This window comes from Bos taurus, unplaced genomic scaffold (genome assembly GCF_002263795.3).
Source record: "Bos taurus isolate L1 Dominette 01449 registration number 42190680 breed Hereford unplaced genomic scaffold, ARS-UCD2.0 Super-Scaffold_1723_ScbfJmS_2085, whole genome shotgun sequence".
NCBI lineage: Eukaryota > Metazoa > Chordata > Mammalia > Artiodactyla > Bovidae > Bos > Bos taurus.
Window position 1 is genome coordinate 8231395 of NW_020192292.1, and position 18824 is coordinate 8250218.

The 18824-nt window shown below is 45.4% G+C and overlaps 1 pseudogene; it reads left to right on the top strand.

Annotated features, from left to right (window-relative positions):
• The window catches only part of LOC112441536 (rho guanine nucleotide exchange factor 6-like), a 79793-nt pseudogene extending 72786 nt beyond the window's left edge, over positions 1-7007 (top strand).
• The last annotated feature ends 11817 nt before the right edge of the window (positions 7008-18824 follow it).

An 18824-nucleotide genomic window follows, 5' to 3' on the forward strand; every position in this document is an offset into this window, starting at 1 on the left:
TCAGCCAGTGGATACATACACATTTGCCTCTGCGGCTGGGAACAAGGCACTCTGGGACACACATGAAAGGAGTAAGTGCCACTTCCTAAATGGGTGACAGAGCTGTGCCTATCAGTCCAGAAATAGTCCTGGATAAACCTTTGCTAGACTTTAGCTTCTGTATCCCCCATTGCCCACCCGACTCCTAGGTCTTGCACATGAGCGTGTTAACAGTCACGTCTAGGATGAGTTGGAGGGGCTTGGGGAGGAGAGGGAGACTCAATGACTAGCCTGGCTGGTTGGGAAAAAAATGTGTTATGTTAGTGGTGGAAAGCTTCCTTAGAGAAGGTGAGCCTTGAAATTTGATGGAGAGGAAGGGTGTGGTGTATTGGCTGAGAACTGAGCCAGCGCCAAAGCCCAGTGCTGGCCCTGAAAGCCTCTGAGGCACATGGGAGACCCTCTAATTTAGTGTTTCGAGTGGCTTCCAGAGCAGACCACTCTCGGTGCTGAACTCACTGGTGCTGACCGCAGAGCTCCTCGGGGCTACTGTCTCTCTCGCTCCACCATGACAGCTTGGTCAGCTTTTCTCTCCTGCCTTGCATGAACACCACTGGTCAGAGAAGCCAGTGCCCAGAACCCGCGTGCATCATTTCGAGGGTCCAGAGGCGTGTATCTCTGTGAAAAGTCACGATTCATTACATTTGACAGGTACGGCTGCTCTGGAAGAAGATGCTCAGATTCTGAAGGTGATTGAAGCCTACTGTACCAGTGCAAGCTTTCCACAAGGCCATGGCTCAAGTAGGTTCCCCCAGCCACTTTCTCTAATGAGTGATGTTTCTTCGCTACTGCTCCACTGCCTCTTGGAAAAAGAGCAAAGCAACCCAGATTGGGCTGCAGGGTGTGGAAAGCAGGTGACTTGCAGCAGAGGAGTGGGTACAAGGCTGCATCTTTCAGATAAGCTGGTTTTTAGCTACCAAGTGGTTTGTTTACCCACTGTTTCTTTTCACCCAGAGAGAAAGAGAGATGCAAGAATAAAAAAAAAGTTGGAGGTGATAGAAATGAAAAAAAAATTTTTTTAAAGTCAATTTCCTTTGAAGTACACAAATACCTTCACCAACACTAGTTAGGAATTAAAGAGCCCAAAGGTTCCTGTGTCTGGTGAACTGATGCTAATCTCTTCTTATAGGCAGATTTGGAAGGAAGTCAAAATATTATCTTTGATCAGCTGCATATTTAAGCAAACAGAGCTTCACCAAGCTCAAGTTTTCAGAGTTGCTCTGAAAATCTGGAAATGTAGCTGCTTAGGCAGGGCCTGTTGAAGAGTGTCTACAATTTATCAGGGACCTATTAGCTGAGGGTATTTCCCCCAGCCTGAAAGTGAGATGATGTTTTCTGATTCTTCCTTGTGCTTTTATAAAAGACATGTCACCATGGCTTATGTCCCTTGGCCTTTCATTATTAGAGACATTAAGGATACCTGTTGTGAGGGTCTTGCCTCTGCGGAAGACATGAGCTCTCCCTAAAGGCTCCACTGGGACAGCCACTGAGCCCATGCTTGAGCGTGGGCAGGGCTTCCTCGGTGAACCACCCTGAGGGGTGCTGTCAAAGTGAAATGTCTCTAAAGGGCAATCATGGGAAAAGCATTCTAATGTGGACTTTGATACATTTGACTTTGAAGGGTAGACTGTCACAACCTTGTGCTTCTCAGACCCCAACCTGGCTGCAGCTTATGGGCACGCTCTAGCCAGTACTCTTGCCTGGAAAATCCCATGGACAGAGGAGCCTGGTAGGCTGCAGTCCATGAGGTCACTAAGAGTCGGACACGACAGAGTGACTTAACTTTGACTCTTCACTTTCATACATTGGAAAAGGAAATGGCAACCCACTCCAGTATTCTTGCCTGGAGAATCCCAGGGACAGGGGAGCCTGGTGGGCTGCCATCTGTGAGGTCGCACAGAGTTGGACACGACTGAAGCGACTTAGCAGCAGCAGCAGCAGCAGCCCTAATAACAAGATTCCAGGAGCCAGGAAAGGCAAGTGAGAGCAGTTTTTATCATAGAAACCAGGAAAGAGAGGCACACAAGGAGACACTAGAAGCAGCAGCCCTCCTGTGATATCTGACCTCACCTCCTGCCTCCTCCTGTCTTCACTCTGATAGAGACAGGAAATTTGCTCAGAGGTGCAGGCAGGCATTCTCAAGAGTCATATTGTCCCCCCTCCTCCCTGGCCTCCCTTTTACGTGTGGAAAGTATCTAGCACAGTGCTTCGCACGCAGTAAGCCATTTAGCATCATGGTGTCATGGCGACCAACACTATACATCCCTCTCCAGCCAAAAGTCCTGCTCCCCTAAAACTGATCCCTACTGTTTCTTGCTGCATCCAGTTGGTTGGTCAGTCAGCCAGCCTGCTACCCACTTATTAAGCATCTACGAAGTCCTGGGGCCTGCAGAAGACAGAGACACATCCCCTTTGAGAAAAGCATGGAGATTGAGTGAAGGCAGTGAGTGTTCAGAAATTGAAGGGAATTGGCTTAGAAGAGAGGAAGCCAGTGGCTCAAGGAGACAGAGATTAAGGGATCTAGCTCTCAGAGGAAGGATCCAGAAGGGAGGCGGAGGTTGGAGGTGCAGGAGAGCTGTCTGGTCAGGTCCCATGGCTGCTCTGTCACCTTCTCCATCCCAGAGCCGGTAGATGGTGAGCAGACAGTGGTCAGGACGCCTGCATCTTTGCAGCTGTCGTGATCATCTCCCCACCCTCACTCTACCCTTGATCAAAATGGTCTCCACTGACTCTGCCTCATCCTGTAAGATGGAGAACCAATGGGGGTGAATGATGCTTCTGAAGACTTTTTAAGCATGTTGCATCCCCATGTAGTGCTATGTTCTGCATGATTTTTACTAAAATACAAAACACACAGAATGTGGTGTGCCATTCCCCAGAGATGGGCAGGGAGGAATGGTTGCTGGCCAGCTCTTTGCTTTGGAGGAGCCAGAACAGGAAAGGAGGGGACCTTGGTTGAGGATAATCTCACAGCAGCCTTTTCACATTGTTTCTGGATACAAAATGTGCCCCCGCCCCCAGGGTTGAAACAATGTATTCGGCCATTTGGAATTTCTCATGTCAGAAAGATTTCATCAGAAAATGTGACTGCTCTTGGGGTGCCAGTCAGCCAGATGCTATCAACAAAGACCCCTCAAAAACAATCGTAGAAAGGAACAAACCCCCAATAAATAATCTCCTCTAGTAATCCCTCTCCTCTGCCTCTGGCTACCCTTGTCTGTAGGTGCTCGCAAAGATTCCGTTCCCCAAGTCTTACTCCCCGAGGAGGAGAAACTCATCGTTGAAGAAACCAGAAGCAATGGCCAGACCATCATTGAAGAAAAGTGAGTAGAGCTGGCTAAACCTTTTCTGATATTTCCAGGGGCTGGAAAGAAGGTTCCAGCAGACCAAGCCTGCACTGAAGGGCAGACCCTCCTCATCAGAGCATGGGGCCCTCTTGGTTTGATCGTACAGTTGGAGCACAGGGGGGTGCTTCTTCCCACAACAAAGGGAAGGAGAAAGGAAAGCAGAGGGGGCAGCCAGCTCCCCGGACAGGAAGGAACTTCAGGGTACAAACGAATACTGCTCCAGATGGGTTTGGGAGGCATTGGGAAGGCTACAGCACCAATTCCCCTGCCCATGGTGATGCCCTCACATTTATGGACTCAGGCACTGGACTTTTCAATATTTGACCTCATTTTAAACTCCCACAGCAATCCAGTGAAGATACACCACCCATTGAGATTTACCACCATTACAGATGAAGGAATTGTGATTCAAGAAAGTTATGTCCTTGGACCTAACCTTTGCACAGTAATGAGGGTGACCTACCAGGGGAAAATCAGGTTAAATACTTTGTTTAAACTTGAGTCATTTCTGAAGTCAGGCCTAAATTTGCATAGGACAGCTTGTTTCATAGCGCTTGGCACCGTCAATATATTTTTTCCATCTGGTGCATGAAGTGATACGGCCAAATGATGAAGCACTCGGGCTCAAGAGAGAACAGCCCTGGTTCAAGCCGATTCTGGTACTTGTTAGCTGTGTGACCTGGGACAGTTCTTTCCCTTCTCTCTGCCTCAGTTTCCTCATCTATAAACTGGATGTGATAATGATACTTTCAGGGTTGTTGTGAGGTTAAATGGAATAAGAAGTACAGAAGGCCAGCAATGATAATCACTCATAAGTGATGATCATATAGTAATAGTTATTTACTCATAGTAATAGTTATTAACTCAATAATAGTAATAGTTTAATTACTATCATTATGGCTACATTCACCCTCCCAATGACTTTATGAGGCTTTCGGGGAATGGGTTACTATCCCATTTTGTATGTGAAGAAAATGAGACCAAGAGAGGGTGAAGAAGAAAACTGGTTACCCAAGGTTAGAGGACTGGTAAGATGTCCAGTAAGTGGGAACTCTGATCTCCAAAGTCCTTGTCCAGGGAGAGAGTGAGAGAGGAAATGACTCTTCTACAACTCAGCCAAGGTGCTTTATCCCTTTTGAATACGTGGAATCTTCCAGAAAATAATGCCTGACTTTGTGTCACGTATGCTGGTGAGAAGGGCAATGTGCTCATGCAGACACTATAAGCAGGCAGGGCCTGGTGCCACCTCTCATTACAGTATGTCAGGTGATGCCCCCTGCTTCCCCAGAGAAGAAATCAAAACCTTATGAGTAGCCCCTAGTCTCTCTTTTCTGAATTTTTCTTTTAAAAATTGAAGTAGAGTTGGGTATACAATATAATATAAGTTACAGGTGTAATAATACACTAGTCGCTTTTCCGTACTCACCCGAGCCGGGAAGCGAGCAGTGGAGGAGAGAAGTAATAGGAAAAGCGTGGTGACTCGGCATTGGAATGAGCTGGTGTGATGGTGGTTGTTAGCCCATAAAAATGAGGGACACAAGGGCCATTCATAGCAGTATCTCTCCCATCCGCCAGAAAGGTCACTGGTTTTCAGAAACTATTTCTATAAAGCTGCTTTTCTTCTTAAGTATCACTTAATACTTCGATGCCAACTATTAATCTCTGAACTTTGTGTTGTTCTAGGAGCCTTGTCGATACTGTTTATGCTTGAAGGATGAGGTCAAAGAGCTGAAAACAGGTAATGAAATTTCTCAGATCCTAACAGCCTCCTTCTTCCCTGCCACACATGGGTAAACACCCTCAGGAGAAAGCCGGGAACAAGGTGGTGAGGTGGGCATTCTTATTTCCCGTGTGGTCATCCAAGGTGGGTTTTTGTAGATTTTACCATGTGGCCTTGGATTTCCAATTTCTGAGGGCTTGATTATATACCTGTTTAGCATTTAAAATAGGGTCCCAAACTTAGTTACAACTTTCATGTTCCCTGACATTTGCAAACAGAATTTAAGAAAAGATAAGTCATTCATGGGACTTCGCGGTGGCTCAGATGGTAAAACATCTGTCTTACAATGTGAGAGACCTGGGTTCAAATCCCTGGGTAGGGAAGATTCCCTGGAGAGGAAATGGCAACCTACTCCAGTACTCTGCCTGGAAAATCCCATGGATGGAGGAGCTTGGTGCAGACTGCTGTCCATGGGTCGCAAAGAGTCAGGCCATGACTGAGTGACTTCATGTAAATAGAACCATAAGTCATGAATTGTGGGCTCCTCTGGCATTCTTCCTAGAGTTTGAGGACTGCCTGTACTTTGTGATGGGGGTAAAGCTGGATTGTAGGGAGAGAGACCCAGAAGCTGGAAGATCACTTAGAGAGGCTATACAGAACTCAGGGTGAGACATGATGAGGTCCTGAGCTGAGGAGAGAGAGCCACTGAGGCTGCAGAGGAGGGACATGGAAGTAAAGGAGGTATATCACTGAGTTAGAGCCTGTGGAAAATGGTGCTATGATGTGGGAATTGAGAAAAGACCCAGAGGGCCTTCCCTGGTGGCTTAGTGGTAAAGAGTCCACCTGCCAATGCAGGAGACCACGGGTTTGATCCCTGACCCAGGAAAGATCCCACATGCCCCAGCATAGCGAGGCCTGTGCACCACAGCTATTGAGACTGGGTGCTGTAGAGCCCCATGTGCTGCAGCTACTGAAGCCCACATGCCTAGAACCCATGCTCTGCAAACAAAGAAGCCACTGCAATGAGAAACCTGTGCACCACCACTGGAGCGTGGCCCCCGCTCTCCAAAACTAGAGTAAAGCGTGCAGCAACGAAGACTGCAGCACAGCCAAAAATAAAGTTATAAATAAAATTATTAAAAAGAAAAGAAAAGAAAAAGAGCCAGAGATGGAAGATGAAACTTTTTCATCTGGGTATGTACTTTGATATGGTGGTGCCCTTCATGAAAATCAGAAACTACAGAAGGAAGAGATGTTTGGGTGATGGGGGAGATACTGGGTTCACTTTAGAACATAATGAACTTGAGGGCCTTATAACAAGTATAGGCGGAAATATCAAGTTCGGCCCTGGGGGCTATGGACCTGGTGCTCCTGAGCTGAGACGAGGTCAGTGCCAGAGAGAATTGGGGTGGCCTCTTCACAGATACTTGAGTTGAAAGAAAAAAAAACAGTAAGTGAAAAGAGTGAGTGAGAAGAGGGCCAGGCCAGAGCCCCTAGAGAATGCTTGTCTTGATATTTCAGGGGTTGGTCAGCCGAGAAGTAGAATAATCCAGAAGCTGCTGAGGAGAGGAGTTTGAGGAGGGAGAGTGTCTTCAGTGGTGAAGGCTGCCAAGAGGTTGAGCATGAGGAGCCCTGTGGCAGGGACTGTTTGTTTGGTAACCAATCAGCCTTTTCCCATCATAGGAGAATAAAAGAATGAAGCAATGCCTGGAGGAAGAGTTGAAATCAAGAAGGGACCCTAGAGAAGCTGGTCCGGAGGCTGTTGAAGCAAACTGATGAGTGTATTCGGGCCGAGTCCAGTAGCAAGACCTCCGTTCTCCCATAACCATCACTGTGCGGCTGGCAGAGGGTGCCTGTAGGGTGTCGGGAAATGTCCAGCTGAGTGATCTGACTCAGTTTGCTCACTTCTCTGGTTTTTATTTCATATCTTTAGTCTCTCTGTGTGTGTATGTGTGTGTGTGTTTGGATGAGTGTTTGTGATTGTTTGGTTATTGATTGGTTGTTGATTTTTTTGACAGGAGTAAAAAAGCAAGAGGGAGTGGGAGAAGTCTCCCCAGAGTCTTTCCATCAGTAAGCAAGGGGAAGCTATTGTAGGCAGATGACTCACAGGGTCTTCAGATGGCCTTCAACTCGTAGTGCCTCTTTACCAGCCATTATCCTTGGGTCACTCTTGTTGGGCTGGCTGCTCTCCCCAAGTGGCTGGCCATGGCTTATTAAAATGTGAACTTGACTTTCCCCCTAATGCTTTCCTCTACCTGGCAGCCCCTCAGTACCCTAATTTACTGAAGGCAACATTTCTGGAACTCTGACTGGGGAAGGTGAAAGGCAAATATGTTTGCCCAGTGATCCAGCTGCCCTTCCCAGACACAGCTTGTGCCACCCTCAATACCCGCTTTTAAAATGACTACCCCTGTCTTGTCTATAAGACCAAGAAAACTGTAGCACCCTTTCTCCTTTTCGTGTTGGTTTATTTTTCCATTCTGTGGGGCAGAAGCTCTGGTCACCCACGCCAACACCAAATCCATTAGCAACCTGCACTGGAGCATCTTCCCCTCAGTAGCCGACTTGCCCATCTCTTGCCAGTGCATGCTAGGTTTTGTCCCTGGCCTTCTGCTTTGTGTAGAAGTTTTCTATTTCCCCAGTGCTTTAAGCCAACCATCCCAATCAGTGTGTAAATGGTTTGTGTGTGCTTTTGCTTTTTAAAAAATATATACTGTGAGCCAGTTCCTTTATCTACGTCACATATTCAAGTTGCATCTTCTCATCCTTCAGTCTACACTGAGGTGATGTGGCGCCCTGGCAGACAGCTTTAATTCCCTTGATTGTCCTCCCATATATTGCTGTGAGATGCTGTAATAGTCATCAGCCTCTTTGAGTAGGACTCTAAGCATGATTTGCAGATATGTGCTGTTGGGCCAGTTTGTACAGCTGGAAGGAAAGGGCCCCTCTAGTAGCTGTGTGCTGGTTCCTAGCAAAGCTGATTATTTGGAACTGGGTTTACTCAAGTTGTCCATCGAATCAAACCCTTGCTGAGGGTTTCTAATATCTGAGAAATTAGAACTGTGATAAACCAGGTGTAGAAGATGGTCATGGCAGGGCAGCACACATCCAAATCCAGCACAGTTGAAAGTTGCAACCTGCCCCTGTCTCTCCCAAAGAGAGGCAATTTGGCCAGATGGGGGAGATCGCTGGAAAGAGAGGTCAAGGACCAATGGACAGATCAAAGTTGTCTCCCAGATACATTCAGTAAGGTACCTATAAATGTGGGTTTTGCAAATGTTTAGAAACCAACTTGAACTCCCGAGCTTGCTAAGCCATTTTCCTTTTTAGTACAGCAGAGGGGGTCTCAACTCCCATAGCTACCTGTTAAGGGGCTGTTGACTGCTTGCTACCATGGCAGAAATTACATCCTCCACAGGAAATGGACTTTTCCTGCAGACCAATCTCAGCCAACCACACACAGCCGTCTTTGGAAAGCTGAAAGACTGAAGAAGACTTCTTGGAATGGCTGTGTTCTGTTTTTAGCCCAATGATTTAGAGATGCCATCCTTCACTTCCAGATGAAAAACAACAATAACAAGAACACAGATCATAGCATATGCCCTGGTCTGTGGTTAGTCAATGGCTTGCAATAAATATGCAAACTATATCTGTAGGAAACATTTCTTGTGATTACAAATACTTTAGTTGATAAGGTATATAGGATTGCTTAAAATATTGACAGGTCTTTATTTTTTAAAGTGACGTGTCCATATGCATGTTTTTGGGGGTGTGGCCCTTCTGATGAGAGGCCCTAGGTACTCTGGGTAATGTAGTTTTTGCAGAGTGGTGTCCACACTCACACTCAACAATCCTATAACAGGAAATGAGCCATGTTAACCTAACAGCAGTGTCTCCATAGTTTGTGTTGTTTACAATAACTCTATAAATGGGTCCCTGTAACCCTGTAGTTAAAACGGGCTACCCTTCGAGGCCTTTTAGTTCCTCTTCTGTCGTGTCCCTTCTTACACAAGCTCAAATTTTCTAACTTGTTTTTATTTTGAAGACTTTTAAAATGGACATTTTCAATAAATAAGAATAACAATGCTTTATAAAATAAGTCCTGTGTTTCTTCTTCTTTTTTCTTTTCTTTCTTTCTTTTTTTTTTTTTTTGCTAGCTGGTGTGTGGAAAGAATTCTCATGCTGTGTCAGCTTCCTTTCCTGTTTCCCCTCATCAGTTATCCATGCTCATCAGGGCCCCTGAACTAGCTTCTATCTTTTTCACTCAGGGCAGATGATATTTGTTCCCCACTTTACAGAGATAATATGTCTCTTGAGGGAGAACCTCCCTTAACTTCACCACCCCTCTCCTCCTGGCCCCAAACTATAAACTGTCTGTACCTCTTCTTGCCGTTTTTCTTCAATATTAGAGATAGAGATATTCACTTTCCTCTTCAAACTTATCCCTTGATCTTCAGTCTTGTTTCCATCTCTCTGTATATTTAGCAGGATTTGCCAATTTTGCTCCATTTTGACCACAGTTGGAATGCCAGTTTCAGCAGTCAGGGTGAAAATATTTACTCCCAAACAAGAGAGCTGCACTGGGTATTATTGGTTGCTGCTGCTGCTGCTAAGTCACTTCAGTCGTGTCTGACTCTGTGCAACCCCATAGACGGCAGCCCACCAGGCTCCCCCGTCCCTGGGATTCTCCAGGCAAGAACCACTACTCAGCATCCAGTCCTCCCCCTACCTTACCCCAAGGCTAAAAAATAAATATCTCAGACTCTCTTGCAGCTTAGGATTCTGGATACAACATGGGTTCTGATACATTTTTCAGTTCTGCCAATGAGATGCCTTGGCACAAGGTTGAAAGGCTTTCAGTTAGGCAGAGGCTCTCTTCCCCGGGGCTTGGTGGCTGGCAGGGAGATCCAAGGAGATGTTTGTGGCTTCTGTACTACATTCTGTACTCACAGCTTTGTGGGTGACAGACTCTAGCAGCAGCCGTATCCCCTGAAGCTAGATTTGGATCACGACCACTGTGCTATGACCTTGATAGCATTAGGCTAATGAAAGCCCCCTGACTTCCACTTCTGTAGTCATCAATTTTGTAGGCACCTGATACTACTTTTCTGGCTTGAGATCGCTTCAGTGGTTTATGTTTCCTACACTGAAGCAATAGCTATAACACCGTACCTCCTGCGTGCGAGGGCTCAGCACTGTTTTACATGGTTAAACTCCTGTAACCCTCCAAACAACCCCATTAGGTATTCCACTATGAATATCCCCATCTTACAAGTGGGCTTCCCTGGTGGCTCAGAGGTTAAAAGTGTCTGCCTCTAATGCGGGAGACCTGGGTTCGATCCCTGGGTCAGGAAGATCCCCTGGAGAAGGAAATGGGCAACCCACTCCAGTATTCTTGCCTGGAGAATCCCCACGGATGGAGGAGCCTGGTGGGCTACAGTCCATGGGGTCGCAAAGAGTCGGACACGACTGAGTGACTTAACTTTCAACTTTAACTTTCTTACAAGTGAAGAGAAAGGTACAGTGATTGAACAATATGCTACTGTGGTGTGGAGCAAGGGACTTGAAACCCTGGTCTGTCTGCCTTCTTGGATCCGTGTTTTTTCTACCGCATTGCCTCTTCTACAACATGACACTTGCCTGGTTGGCTTCTACCTTGGCCATCTACTCTCCTGAAGTCACTAATGAGCTCCTATTGACAAATGTAGGAGCACTTTTCAATATCCATCCTGACCTCTCTTCAGTATGTGACCTTTTGTTATTCAGTTGCTAAATCATCTCAGCTCTTTGTGATCCTGTGAACTGCAGCATGCCAGGCTTCCCTATCCTTCATTATCTCCTGGAGTGTGCGTCACACTCAATGTCCATTGAGTCAGTGATGCTGTCTAACCATCTCATCCTCTGTTCATCCCCTTCTCCTCCTGCCTTCAATCTTTCCCAGCATTAGAGTCTTTTCCAGTGAGTCCAGCCCCTTCACATCAGGTGGCCAAAGTATTGGAGCTTCAGCTTCAGCATTAGTCCTTCCAATGAATATGCCAGGGTTGATTTCCTTTAGGATGGGACTGGTTGGATTCTCCTTGCAGTCCAAGGGGACTTCGAGAGTCTTCTCCCAGCACCACAATTCAAAAGCAATCAATTCTTTGGCACTCAGCCTTCTTTATGGTCCAACTCTCACATCCATACATGACTACTGGAAAAACCATAGCTTTCACTATGTTGACCTTTGTCCCTTGCCTCCTTGTTAAATCTCTACTGTCCTTGGCTTTCATGATCCCAACTTTCCTGGCATTCATTCAGTCTTCTCTGACCACCCCACAGTCTGCTTTGCCTGGAATATGCCTCCTGCCTGCCCCATGAATGTTGCTGATCCTTAATGCTCTTTTCCTCTTCTCTCTCTTTCTATTGCCTCTTCCTGGACAATCTTGTCTATTTCCTATAACTTCATTTATCAAAGTACAGATGACTCCCTTTGTCCATATTTTTCCATCCTGAACTATTCTCCTGAGCTCCAGACCAATGGAAGCAGCTACCTTGTGGACATCGCAGTTTGGATGTCCTACAGCACCTCAGAGTCAGCATGTCCCAAACTGGACCCCTCATTTGTAGTCCCAGATCTGCTCTTCCAGTGTTTCCTATCCCAATAAATGGCATCCCTGGCCACTTAGTTGCCCCAGCCAGAAAAATAGACATTATTCCTTCATTCCTTTCTCTCCCTCAACCCTGTATAAATGTATTTATACATTAATCCTTTATACATATACATATACAAGTCTTACCATTTTTAACTCTGCAGTAGCCCCTGAATTTCTCTCCAATCCTCCATTGCCTATTTCTGGTACATGTTCATCTCTCCTCAGATTCATGCATCTCTTTGCCTCTTGGTAGTCTGGCCTCTTTAGTGCCAATAGAATGATTATCTAAAAGATCTGACTATATCACTGACCTGTTTAAAAATGTGGTGTCTTGGCTACTACCACACTCAGTTAAGTTTGATCTCCTTGAATTCCCTTAAGTCCCAAATATGCCATTTTGTCCTGTCTAGAATCCTTCCCATCCCCTGTACATCAAATAACTTCTTTCTTTTTCCATTTAGGCTCGGGTCAAGTATCTGTATGAACTCATGATTTCCAAAACACATGTGCATATATATCTCTTGCATGTGTATGTGTCCATTTATGTACATGTAGGTATGTATGTTTATATGTATTAGGATTGCCAGATAAAATACAAGATGCCCAGTTAAATTGGAATTTCAGCTGTACATCAAATAATGTTTTGGTATATATCAGGTCCCAAATTTTGAATGGAATATACTTATATTAACTTTTTCAATGTTTACCTGAAATCCAAATATGACTTGGGTATCCCTGAATTTTTATTTGCTAAGGCTGACAGCTTTTAGTAGGTATGTGTGTATACATGTACATCTAAATTGCATACATTTCCCTAGGAGAAGTGACATCTTAATACAGCGGACACACCTAGTGCCCCACAACTTGGTTTTCTAAACACTGTACTCTGCACTGAAAGGGAGAAGGGCTTCTGGAGAAATGGCTGATTCTGCGTCTAAAGCAGGAAAGGTACAAGATGAGCCTGGAACATCTTGTTCTGCCAGAAGTGAATGCTTAGAATATGAGAGGCGCATGTGAGAAGACCAGGTGTGACTTGAAGAGGCTCTTACTGGCCAAACAGGGAAAATTTGAGCACCAAAATACAGTAATGAATTAGAAAACACTGGAAAAAGTAGAAATCTATGAGTCTATACCAATAAATAAGTGGGGAGAAAGGGAAGGTTCTTGTTTATAGTACCATGAGTATTGACTGGTAAACAAGAAAAGGAACTCTAGAGTTGGAAAATCCCCGTTTTGCAGCCATCGTAGTAAAGACCGATGCGGGCCAAAATTACCCTTAGATGCTAAACATAGAGGGGAAACTTTGATGATGAACAAATTACTTGCATGGTCTTAAAGTGTTTCCCCAAGAGTGCTTACTAGTTGCAAGGTAGGAAATAGTAACTCTAGATAGAGTGGGGATATTGCGACAGCACTGAAGTGAGGGATCACAGTTTACATCAAGAATGAGAGGCCAGTGACCATCACATGCCTCCAAATAGGACACCCTCTGAGAAGAACACATCAGTATGTAGTTTCCATCCAAAAAACGTAACCTGAATTTAACCATGGGGAAATATCAGACAAACTCAGAATAAGGAGCAATCTTAGGGACTTCCCTTGTGGTTTAGTGGTTAAGACTGTGCTTCCACATGCAGGGGGCACAAGTTCCATCCCTGTTTGGGGAACTAAGATCCCACATGCCACAGAGCAAAAATAAGAAACAAAAGAATTTAAGGAGCTCAGAGAGCTGTTTTTCTCTGCCAGGTGAGCACAAATGCACTTCTAGATTGGGCTTCAGCATGTGCTGTTTAGGCCAGTATAGCAACATATTTTTCTCACATGAGGCCCTCTGTGAGCTGACTCCTGCCTGCTTCCCAGAACCCTTTGCCTTCACACGTTTGCTTTCACATGATTCGCTCTAATCTCTTGGGCCCTCCTTTCCTCAACGTGGTCCCTCTCCCCCAGCATCCCGTAAGGCTCGATCTGTGCCACAGTTCCTGGAAAGCCTTTCCTGAAACCCACCTTCCCCTGCTTTGTGCTAGTTACATGTTCCCTCCCATGTATCCCTGGTAACACTGATTTCTGACCCATGTTGCCAGCATTCACAGTGGTTCTTTCAACGTTTGCACACCGATGTGCTGCGATTTCATGGGGTCGCAAAGAGTCGGACACGACTGAGCGACTGATCTGATGCAAAATTCTGTAAGCTACTTGACAGCAGAGACTGGCTCATATCCATTGCATGCAAAGCACAGAACCCTATCATACCACTCACTGTTGGATGGGTGGGTGGATGGATAAAAAAACCAAATCTTTGGGACTTCCCTGGTGGTCCAGTGGTAAGACTTCAACTTCCAATGGCAGGGGTGCAGGTTCAGTCCTTGGTTGGGGAGCTAGTATCCCACGTGCCTTGTGACCAAAAAAAGAAAACATAAAACAGAAGCAATATTGTAATGAATTCAATAAAGACTTTGAAAATGGTCCACATTAAAAAAAATCTTTCAAAAAATACACATCTTTAAACTCATACTAACAAGAAATGTGAATCAGATTGAAGTTGTGTTAAAGGTTTCATGTGGGATTTCAAGAAATGGCAAACCCATCCCAGTATTCTTGCCTGGAAAATTGCATGGACAGAGGAGGCACTGGAGGCTACAGCCCCATGATGTCGAAAAGAGATGGACACGACTGAGCATGCATGCACAAACACACACAATTACCATCAGAGATGCAAGAAGATAAGTTTAGTGACCAAAAATTATTGGACTTTAAGTGGAGTTACATTAGCAGGGAAAAATGTGATGGATAACTCAATGGAACTCCAGGAATGAAGAATGAAAAGCAGCTATATATTTAAAATGGGTTTTCTTGAGAGTTGCTGAATTGGCCTCTTGGGGTTACTCAGAGGAGTGTGGTATGGAAGGAGGGGGCTTTATTATTATTAATAATTTTATTTGAAGTACAGGCTTCCCTGACAGCTCAGTTGGTAAAGAATCCACCTGCAATGCAGGAGACCCTGGTTTGATTCCTGGGTCAGGAAGATCCTCTGGAGATGGGAAAGGCTACTCACTCCTGCTCCGGGATTCTTGAGCTTCCCTTGTGGCTCAGCTGGTAAAGAATCCTCCTGCAATGTGGGAGACCTGGGTTCGATCCCTGGGTTGGGAAGATCCCCTGGAGATGGGAAAGGCTACTCACTCCTGTATTCTGGCCTGGAGAATTCCATGGACTGTATAGTTCATGGGGTCGCAAAGAGTCAGACACGACTCAGCGACTTTCCACTTCACAGTTGATTTACACTGTTGTGTTAGTCTCTGGTGTACAGCAAAGTGGTTCACTTATACATACATATGTGTATTCTTTTTCAGATTCTTTGCCATTATGGTTTATCACAGGATACTGACTATATTAATAGGTCCCTGTGCTACATAGTAGGACCTCATTTATTTTGGAAGGGGGAAGTTTTATATGCTGACATTACTTTATATTGGGAATCAATGATTAAAAAAAAAAATCTTCCTAAATATCCTGAGGATGGAACTTGCAACTGCTTAAGACTACTGAAAAGTTTGGCAACCCTCAGCCTCTGATTGTTAATCATTTTTGACAATGAAACTGTAGGAAAGTCTTTGCTACACACAGACCTGCTTCTAATATTCGGTATATGTTCTTGTTCTAGACTTGCTTTTTTTTTGCTTTCACTTTGCTTCAAAATTGGGTGTGGTCTTTGGTCTACTGCATGGCAAGGCCTTTCATGTGTACCTGGGCTGCTGTTCACCTTGGTCTCGGAAGTTTCAAACATTTTAAGGTGCCATCCTGTCTACCTATGGCACTGGATGCAGGCTGGTGTGCTGGGGACCACATGGGCACTCCCCTTGGTGCTCTTTATAGGATGATCTGGTCCAGAGAGCAGACTCTTGCTGGGGGCCTTTCTGAGATGGTCTCATCGAATCCTCATCAACTTTGCAAAGCAAGGTATTTTTAGCATCTCCTCACTTTACAGATGAGGATCCCGAGGCCCAGAGGAGATGAAATGAATTGTCCGTGGTGATGATGTTGGAAAAAACAGTGGAGCCTGGATTAAGACTGTCTCTGTCTGACTCCAGACTTAACCACTGTACTACACTGAGGATTTCCGGTTTTTGGTTTTTTTTTTTTTTTTTAATGGAGATGTGCTTCACAGAGCAAAAGAAAAATAATGAAAATCATGTTCCCTTTTTATGTCTCCAAAGTATTTCAGACTGCTCTAAAGGCCTAAGGCAGTGCTTAGACTTCTAACAATGCAGTCAGGCCCTCTGGAAATAGTCAAATTCAACACAAAATGTGTTCCCTCCTGGAGCCAGGAATCTATATGTTGTTTCTTTTTAACTGGGGCCCCTGTTATTGTGAGCTTGCCAGGGCACACTGTTCCTTTTGTAGACATTTGCTTCTTATCAAGGAACACGACAGACCTGTTTATACTTTATTTTCTCTTTATCTGAAAATAAAAATCACTGATCATATTCAAGCATTCCTCTCCCCACTCTTTAGCGGGAATGCCAAGAGTGATACATTTACAAAATAAATTCAGTTCGATAATTTAATGATCAGAATATTATTAATATAGGTAGATCAGAAATGGACCCAAGTCCTTGTCATTTACTGGAACAACTTTGAAAATATTACATGAAGTTTGTAACCAACATCATGGACTATCTTGCCAATGATCATGTACTATTTTGCAAAATATAATAAAAATATATTCTTTGTTTTATCGACAGTATAATTTTCAGTCATTTTCTACTCCCTGAGTATATTTTCATCCTATAGATATTTTTTATGTCATGAAGGTTTTTACAGTATGGCAAATTCTTGCTTTCACCAACACAGAATTATTTCATGGACTCCTGGTTGGAAGCAGCTACATGCACTAATTCACTGATTCCTTCCCACACAAAGAATAAAGAACCAATTCTGTGCCAGACCGTCAGTAGATGCCGAAGTTACTGTCTTGGAAAAGGTCTTCCTTACTGTCACAGAAAAAAGTCTTGGTCCCTAAGCAGCTCCCCAACGTAGGAGGAAACACCTTAAACTTGTAAGTGCTGTGAGCCTCAGTGCAGGGGACAGTGGGGAGGGAAATGGGGTCACAAGCAGAGAAAATTACACTCCCATCTCCTAAGGCAGGAAAAGCATTTGTAGCTTTGCTCAGAGGAGCTAAGGGTTGGCACTTACACTGGGACAGGTATTGGCAGATAAAAAAAATCAGTTCGTTATTTTGGTCTTTATTCTCAGGTGATTAAGAAGGAGAGGGGCGTGAGACTTCCCTGGTGGTCCAGTGGCTAAGACTTGGCACTCCCAGTACAGGGGGCTGGGTTCAATCCCTAGTTCAGGGAACTAGATCCCACATGCCGGAACTAAGAGTTCAAATGCCAAAACTAAAGATCCTGTATGCTACAACTAAGACCAGGCATAAGCCAAATAAATAAATATTTTTTTTTAAAAAGGAGGGGAGTGGTGGACATCAGGATTGTATTTAAAGAATTCTCTCTGGCTGCCGAAATAATGGATGAAGAAGGATGAATGGATGAGAGGGAGCAGGCGTGGAGGCAGGGAGTCTAGGAGGCTGTTGTCACTTCCAGAAGACAGACGACAGGAGTTCAGACTAGGATCCTGGCAGTAGAGATAGAAGTAGATTAAGAGCTATTAAGAAATAAGATTGATGTGTTGGGTTAGGGGGGACAGGATGTGGGATTGAGGGCAGTGAGGGGTCAGGCCTGGTTGGTGGCTCGGGCAACACTGAAAGTGGGTCCCGTTGTGCAGGGTTAAGATCAAGGGCTCCATATGGATACCTTGGATTTGACCCCTGGGCCCACCATTTGGAAATGTGAGCAGAGGGGACACACTCTAGGAGGCAGGTCAGGACCAAAGGCATGACATTAGTAGCCTGAAGGGGTTCATTCAACCCCTGAGCTGGGAGAGATGACCCCCTGTGAAACAGGTAGAGCAGGAGGGGACAGGCCTTTGAGTTCTTGGCAAGGGTAAGGCTGACCTCAGGTGGAAGCCATCTGAAGGGTTGAAGGCACTTGGATTGTAAGGCTGACACTTAGGAGAAAGTTCTAGGCTGGGGCTGTGGGAGGTGTCATTTAGAGGATAGTAGGAAGCACGGCTGAGCGACTTCACTTTCACTTTTCACTTTCACGCATTGGAGAAGGAAATGGCACCCACTCCAGTTGTTCTTGCCTGGAGAATCCCAGGGACAGGGGAGCCTGGTGGGCTGCCGTCTATGGGGTCGCACAGAGTCGGGCACAACTGAAGCGACTTAGCAGCAGCAGCAGGAAGCATGGCAGCAGAGGAGATAGCCTAGAAATTTTGAGGTTCTGTGTCTACAGCATTCCTTCTGATAACAGATTTTATTAGCCACTCGGTTCCTAGAGGTAGAGATAGCCTGGAACATCATGGTTTCCAAAGAAGAAGAAGGCAGGGTGAAGTGCAGGGACAAGGTTTCAATCAGAGGATGTGAGTGTAGAAAGGCCTGGACATGAATTCCCTTCTAATGACCCTCTTGCCCACCCAAGGCTGTGCTCCACAGTGGGTTTTCATCAACTGTGAGAGGGGACAGTCATGGCCGGTGTATTATCTTCTCTTGGGACTGGGCCAAGCCTTCCCGTCAGCAAGATGGGGGCCTGGCCTACGTGTGAGAAGATCAGGACCAGGGTCTTCTTGCTGCCCCCGCCTCTGCCCCTCTTCCTTCAAGTCTCCCATGTGAGAGTGACACTGTAGAAGGATTTTCACTCCAGAGGACAAGACAGCACTGTGGACATATCTCTGAACCCACAATGTCACCCAGGCTCAGACCAAACTTCCCTTGTTGGAGAAAGTACACAAGCCAGCAAGTTTGTCCAGCAACTCTTCAGCCTCATGTTAGAAATTCATGCTCTAAGGCCTTCTGAGTCACTCAGCCAAGAAGGGATTGTGCTGTCCAGAGGACCAAAGAGCAGGACCAGCAGCCAAGAACTGTACCGACCTCTCCTCAGCCTCATTCTTATTGCTACAGTAATATTTTTCTGCTTGTATTTGCCAGAGGAAGGGCCCTCTACTGGTAAGGCAGATGAAGCCACTCTGGGCGTCTTG